This window comes from Sciurus carolinensis, chromosome 9 (assembly GCF_902686445.1).
Source record: "Sciurus carolinensis chromosome 9, mSciCar1.2, whole genome shotgun sequence".
Taxonomy (NCBI): Eukaryota; Metazoa; Chordata; class Mammalia; order Rodentia; family Sciuridae; genus Sciurus; species Sciurus carolinensis.
In genome coordinates this window covers 119,579,831-119,588,396 of record NC_062221.1, presented here as the reverse complement: position 1 = coordinate 119,588,396, position 8,566 = coordinate 119,579,831, and positions in this window count along the sequence as shown.

The window sequence follows — 8,566 nt, the reverse complement described above, 5'->3', positions numbered from 1 at the left end:
TTCTAAACACTGCAAAAGTAGACTCACGAGAGTAATGGATCTCTGTGCTGATCTTCAGCTTCTGGAGTTAACTTAGGGTGGTATGCCCATCACATTGTGCTTTCTGTATTTCTACCCCATTTTCTCTTTTTATTATAAAGTAAATTTCAGACATCATAACGTTTCATTCTTGGATTGTTAAGTAAAGATCTCTAACAGGTAAGCCTTTGAGAAAACATTCCCAATGTCAACAATACACCTTAAGTCTGTAAATGCATTCAATGTCATTTTTCACATTTCTAACCATTTCATAAATATCAGATTGTTTGCAGTAATTTAGAAAATATTTGTTGCTAATTTTTTAAAACTTTTTTACTCTATAAATTCTCATTCTGTCTTATGTTTGCCTCTCTTATCCTGCCTTTTTCTCTCCTTGCCCCCAGCCCCTTCCTGATTATTCACTGAATAAACTGGGGGGAGGAAGTTGTTTGTTTTCATTTTTTTAAAAGTTTGTAAAGCATTTCTTATACTCTGAATTTTGTTTATTTCTTTTTATTAATAACACAATGTTCTCTGTCCTGTATCCTGTATACATTAGTAGATGAATCTAGATACATTTTTAGACAAAAATAAATACTGTATGCCACATGTGTGCCATTGTTTTTATTTTCACTAAGAAATATATGATTTTCATCAGGAAAATCTGTATTGTATGACTGTCATCTTTTTATTATGTTAGTAGCTAATAGTGATTCACGCATAGATCTATTATGTCATTGAGGATTGCAAAAAGAAAGTTTCAACTCCATTTGTTTATCCCTTACTATTTGAAATTTTTTTACCAAAAGAAATTCACCATCATTTCCTAATTGATCACCCTGTGGTATCATTTCTAAAGAAAAGTAAAAATAATGCTTTTTTTATTTATCATGTTTCAAAATATTTTTCCTCAAATTTTAAATAGTACTTTAACTTTTTAAAAGTAAAATTAATTTTTATGCACAATGAATGTAACATTTATTTCTTTGATGCCAAGTATGGATCATCTTGGTTGGTAGAATCTTCTTCTGTTAGGTCCTGTGTCATTTGGTTACTGTGGTAACAGTCATTAAGAACTTCTTTTTATCTGCTGTATTAGGATACTGAAAATTCATTTTTTTGTATAGTCTTGCCCACAGCTAGTAGGAGATATTTCTCCTCATTACACCAGCACTGAGTAAAAGTGTTATGTTATTGCTAGGAGATAAACCATTCTTTCTAGATCCTTACTGAAAAGAATGTAAAACACTTTTGTTGTCGTATTTGTTTTATTCCCAGTTTATAAGTTATAATATAAAATATTTTCACAAAAACACTTCTAATTTAAAATGCCAACTACACAATTGTTATTTAACCTAGTTTACCTTGTATTTACTTACCCAGGGATCATTTTCCTAGGATATTTGTAAAGATGCAATATAAAAACATAATTGTTCAATTTTCATACATTATAATGACATACATGACCTTCTCAGAATAAAAATACCAATACTACCATGGCAGTATACTTGCTTTTTAAAAATATTTTTCAATATCTTTGTCTTTCTACAGTTTATAGTTAAATTACTCTGCTTTTAACCTATTTTCATAATTTGAAAATATGTGAATATGACAAATTGCCTCTTTATTTTATAAGTTTGTTGCATGTTACTTTTGATTTTATTATTTGGATGTTTAACCTTAATAATTTTTTGCAATATTTCCAAGACTTTACAATAAAATTTATAAAACAAGAACTATTAAAAGAAGCTTAAGCTTTTGCTGTTGCTTTTTTTTTTATCAGAGCCTGCTTTTATTTCTAACATGATAGGTAGGCTTTTTAACTTACTCGAACATTACTTCATATTTTCTTCAATATAAGCAGATAACTTGCAATCTCTGTTACTTACCTAAACTACACCATACTACACATGACTTCATATTATTATAAAGACATGAAATGTTATTACTTTTTAATTAAAAATATTTTAGCAAAAGTTAATATTTTATAGGACAAAATAGTGAGATATGATTTTTTTTTTTTTTTTTTTTTCGGTGCTGGGGATTGAACCCAGGGCCTTGTGCTTGCAAGGCCAGCATTCTACCAACTGAGCTATATCCCCAGCCCTACATCTTTCTTTTATTATTCTAGAATTTATAAGATAACAGCTCTATAGATATTTAAATGAGAATTTACTTTTTCCATATGAAGAGAAATCTTCACAGTCCTTTACTAATTTTGCATTTTTTAATTTGGATATTGTTTTGAACAAAAGCAATCTCTCAGATGCCAATTCTAAGGAAGAGGACATAGATCTCTCAGGTAAGCTTTCTCTGTTAAAATTGTATTTATTAATATGTCTCATTTAATGAATGATAAATCCAAGTGAGAAGATTTTGCTTTAAGTAATGTAAACCAATTCAGAATTAAGTAGTGACTTGAATTGCTCCAGTCATGGCTAATTACCAAAGAACATGTTTTTAATCCTTTTCATTTGTCTTCACTTCTAAATTTAGAAAAGAGAAAAGATGTTGATAGCTGAGGTAGTGTGTGATTTGCTCCAATCAGAGGATTTTTGTCAGGTGTTTATACTTGCCCTCTTCAGTAGAAGCTTACATGCCTTAAAACAAACAGGGATTATAATTGTCACATTGCCTTGAATTCACATCTGGGAATTTTGAGTGTGCATGCTTTATCCAAAAAAAAGATATTTTAAGATGTCTACGATCTCTTTTAAAAACTCATTTTGAGAATGTAAACAGTAGACGGATCTTTTTCATACATGTAACATCGAATGGTTTATCATTTCTTTATTTCTGAAATAAACACCTAGTGAGTCAACTCCATCTCCACTTTATATTTTAGTACTCAAAATATGAAAAATACACTTAGTTAAAAATGAAGAAAAACTCTCACCAAACAGCCTGGCATGGCACAGGCATGAAACAAAGAGCAGATGTCATCAAAAGGCACTGAAATATCAAAAAAGATAATATTTCTGAAAAAAAAAAAACAAAAACAAAAAAAATAGGAGATGCAAGAAATCCAACTCTAGGTGTAACTAATATTGATCAGTAGGAAGTATTGTAAGATTAAATTACAGGTGAACATATTACCTCCCATAAGCCATGGTCATGTAGCATTAGTATGTTTAATGGGACAGAAGAATAACACAAATGATGATGAAGATGCTTTGGAAAATGTCCACAAACTCATCTGACTTCAGAGGTGTGCCCCTTCCTGGCCAGTATAAATCATCAACAAATTTCTTTTTAATTTCCCAATTTTTATCAAAAAAACTTTGTTAACACAAATAGTAATATATCAACAATTATTACTCTAGATGGCTGGTACATGGGTTCTGCCATTATACTTTGAATTTTGAAATATTTAATTAAAAAGTCCCTGCGATGTCCTATTTTGAACTGCCTAAAAGAAATGAGGTGCTGGGTGCTGTGCAGGGACTAATCAACTAATTTTTTAACTAGTTGATCTTGGGGAATTCACTCAGATGAGCGAGGTCCAAGGCAACTGGGAGTCATGTAGGAAAGAAGAGAAATGATTAGCTAAAAGTATATGAATAAGGTAAGCAATTGTGTGTTGGACAGAATCTCTGTATCATACTGTGTTGCAGAAAGTATTTACTTACTTCACCACTTTATGATTTTTAAATTATGTGATGATTTTCTCCCATTACTGTGGAGAATTCAGACTGTATCTAATTCAAATCATTTCATAGGCCCTGGAAAAGGAATAATGATTTTATGATTCAGTAGGGGGAAAAAATACCTCAAGGCTTAAAGATAATCATGACAAAAGAGATCCATTGAAATTGGGGAAAAATTCATGAGCCAAGTATCTTATTCCTTTTCAATTCCTGCTTTTAACTTTGCCCTTCTAGCAATTAAGCTCCTTTTCATTCAGCTCTTGCAGATATTGAATTCTAAATATTGAAAAAACCACATTTCATTGAAAAATGCAACACTTTCATTTTGGAATAAAGATTCAGTTCATAAGAGATAGACTCTAATCTAAATTTCCATTTATGGGTATTACATTTCATTGTCGGGCAACTCTACATATAAATGAGGATGATAGATTATTTTTTTCCAAATTCAAGTTGTCTAGAGATTCCTTCAGAAATGTTCACTTATTTTTCAGATATGGAGATTTGAGTTCTGAATTTGGTGGACTGTTATTTTAAGACTGAGTATTTTGCATTAATCAGTCTTGTATTTCACTTCTTCAGATGGGTCATGTTTTTATTTTTTTATTTTTTGTGGATGTTATTTCCAGATGTATGGTATGTCTGAGGAATCTGGAAGATCTGGAAACAGTGTCTCAAAGATCTCCTCAGAAGCCATTGGTTCAATAGTTTAAAAGAATTTTACTATGCCTCAATCAAGGAACATGAACACTCTGACATTTTCTTCCCTGTTTCAGCACACATCATTTCCTACAGAAGTAACCTAGAAAGGCAAGTGTTCACTAGAGACCCAACCCTAACTTATCTATACTATCTTAAAAGTCCAAAATCAGAGGAAATGTGATTTTGGTCGATTTACTATCCAAAATCTATGTTTGTGAACTCCAAATTAACTGCTAATATAAAGTACAATCCAAATGTTTAAGTTATTATTAGTATAGCAAGGACAGATATTATTATATTCCCTATACATAAGGATATTTAAATATAAAAAGAGATTATTATTCACACTTAAGAAGCAGCAACTGGATAGGTAGATAAAAAGAATTTCAACCTATAACCACTGGTTCCAATTCCACGTTTCTTTGCAATATAGCCTTTTTATGCAATGTTTGAAGTCTAGCCTCACTAAACATGAGTGTCTTTTTATTTTACTTATTTATTTTTTTCACGGTACTGGGGATCAAACCCAGGGCCTGTGCTTACAAGGCAAGCACTCTACCAACTGAGCTATCTCCCCAGCCCATGAGTGTCTTTTTAGACATGTAGACACTAATAGCCCATTTCCTTTAAAAATCCTAGTGTTTAACAGCTTGAGATTAATTTAGGTCATTTTGTCATACATACATATATATTAGCTCCCTCAGGTGCATCATACTTCCACTGATATTGTACAGAAAAAACTTATTGTGACACCTGTTAAAGAGGGCAGAAAAATTTTATTCAAAAGACTACTGCAATGGGGTTCAGTAAGAGGGAGCTATTATACTCAACTCAGAAAACAACATGGACACGTGGGGATTTACAGCCAGAGAGCAGGGAGGGGTCCGTGGGTAGAAGTGTACTAAGAGGAAACATCTCAGATGCCGTGCATTCTTTGTAAAGAGGTCTAACAGAACTTTTGCTAAAGGTAGGTCAGACAATCAGAAATCACATATGGGAAGATGGAAGAATGGGGGCGAGGAATTTGAGCAAATACTTAAATCGTGTGAAAACAAAGGTGACAGTTCTGCCTAAACTGACTTGACAAGGTTTGCATTGTAACTGGGCTGGAAGGGACAAGGCCCCCAGATGAAGCCTGGTAGAGAAAGGGGTCAGGAGAGCCTTTCTAGAGTTCGACCAAGAAGAGTCTTTGACAATATCAGCAATGACTTTGAAACTCAAAACAAACACATCTATACCTCAGTCCTGCTTTTATTGTCTGTTCTTATTTTTTCAGTATCATGTGCCCAACTCTATCAACTATCCCCTTGGAGATGAGACATTAATATCTTAAAAATAAGTGCTTACCTTTTGATTAACTGTCTAGCTGAGCATGCTATTGAACCAATGGCTTCTGCAGAGATCTTTCAGACACTGTTTCTAGAGCTTCCAGATTCCTCAGAGGGCTCTATCACACATGGCTTCTCCTCAGATGATATTTGGACATCTAAGATCTATTTTAAAACAGTGATTTTCATTTAGCAAAGACAAATGAAAAATATTTTTAGTTGCTACAGCGTATTCAATTTCTGGTACCTTCAGCATTTTCATTTCTCATTATATGGATTTTCTATTTTAATGGGAACTAACAGTAAAATTGAACATACTAATAATCCTAATTTTGCAATCAATCTTTTCAATATATGCATTTACCATCAGTCACTGATCCTGCCACCCCTCTTACCTGTGGTATCCCTATGCTATATCAAATTTGCTGACTGCTCTTATCTCACACAGAGATAAAAGTTCCCTAGATCGTGTGTTATATATTCTTGTATTTTCTTAAATTAATATTTTATTCTCAATTTGCTTTCAAATTTTCATTTCTTCTCCTCATATAATTATTCTTTAACTCATTATTTCTTGACTCTAAATTGACAAATGAAGGTTGAGTCTCAGATTGTCTTAGTCCATCTAGCACAGCACAGAAACATGCTTAATGTCTTTTATAAATCAGTTTATTTCTGAAAAGGGGTGATTTTTCTAGATATTATTGCTAATAGCATATTTTGATGACACTGATATTTAACCTAATTTTCTTATTTTAATTTCTATAGCAAAACATTGGGTAGTAAACTAAGAACTTGACTTGGAGTCACAAACACTGAGCTTTAATCTTGTTTTTTCACTAAAAATATTTATACACGCCTTGAGGTCAGTCATTTAGAGTTTTTGGACTTTAGTTTTCTCAAACATAAAATGAAAAAGCAGAAATGGCAATGTTGTAAGTTCCTATCCAGATCTACAGCACATTGAAATATCATTTAAAAGCACATGTCATTTTACCTCAAACCTACATCAAATCAGTTAAAAGCAGAAATAATTCTCAGATGTCTGTCTTTCGACTTATGGGAGAACTGCATGGGATAAATGAAATTTTCCATGCTCAATGAACAGCAGAGAGATTAAAAAATTAAGGAAACTCTTCTGATTATTTTTAAATAAAGTTTATTTAGTGTTTAGCAAGCTAAGTATTTTAAAAATCTAAAAAAATTAAAAAATCTGCTGGGAGACATCAGTAAATTTATCCTAACGTAAATAGAATAATAGTTTGACCAATTGTGAGTATAAAAGTATTGAAAATTTTCAAAGCATTTTCAAGTTCAGAAATTATTTAAATATCTTGGGTGATATACTCTACCTTTAGCCTCTAGTACCTAGTTTCTGTTCATTAAATGATTGAATATTTAAAGAAAATCTGATATCTTTCTACTATTCCACAGATTTTCTGAGTTTGTTTTGTTTTCAAAATATGTAGCACCTATATGAAGCAATATAGATTTTGCAAAAGCTGGAAAAATCGTTGAACAATCATGAATGGTAAAATGTTAAAAATTTTCTTGTTATAGTAGTATTTTTCAGGACTAACTAGTATTTATGTGTTTTATGTGTGCCTAGCTAGTTCAATGTTACTAAAAGACAAAATATAAATCTGCTGCATTCTTCATTGTATTTGTTAATGATTCCTTGATTTGCAATATGTTTTTGATACAATATTACCCTACGTGTATATTAATACTTTCAACTAATATGGTTCCAGAAATTCTGTCTGGTAAATTCAGATAGAAGTTAAGATATGTAGGATTTTATTATTTTTTATTTCAATTCCTGAAAAATGTTTTATTCTGCAAAATATAACCTAAATATAAAAAAAAAAATACTTTTTATTTCCTAGTTTACTCCCAGAGAACTATTAGTTTTGAATGCTAGTTTCCTTGGGTTTTAATTTGCTTGATGTACCAAAATTAGGGGTTTATATGAGTGTGTGTATGTGTAAGAACATTCCCTTTCACATAGAATGTAAATCCAGTTATTCTGTTGTCAAACCATGTTTTTAAGAAGTTTTAAATGTAATTATCATCCAAATATAGAATTGACATATATTAAAACTGATTAATTTATAAATGAGGGAACTCATAAGATGGCTCTATTTCCAGAGTATTTGGTGAAATGAATATAGGTCAAAAATTACATTGGATGCAAATCCAGTTACTACCTTGGTGGGTCATGAAAGGAAATTGAATGGTATCTCTTGAGTAATTTTTTCTCCTATACAAAAATATATAACTATGCAGTTTCACAGTGTATATGTAAATACCAGAGTCAAATGATATGGTATTAACAATTATTGACAAAACTATAAAAAAATTAAGACATATGAGTTTTTATTTTTTCAATTATATACTGAAATTTACCATGTTTTTCAAAAATAACCTCAAAATTGTATAATTCATTTGAGAATAAGAATATATCCACCAGGCATAAAGATAAATAATGTACTTTTTCTGAATAATAAGTACATGTCCATAAAAGTGTGGACTTAGATTCTTTGGTGGAGACTTTAGAATTATATATACATGATCATGTCATCTGATAACAGGGATAACTTAGCTTTCTCTTTTCCAATTTTCATGCCATTTTTCCTCTCTTACCAAATTGCTCTAGCTAGGACTTCTATTAATATGTTGAGTAGAAGTGGTTATAGTAAGTTATAGTCAATTTTATCTTATTTTCAAATTTTAGATTATTTTTTCTTAACCCAGTATTCTTTTACCAAATGCTAGCCATCAAAATTCCAGTATCATTCTTTACAAAAAAATAAGCAAAATTCTTTAAGTTCATAGGTATGTTTGGACTTCATGATGCTGATACCAAAGTTC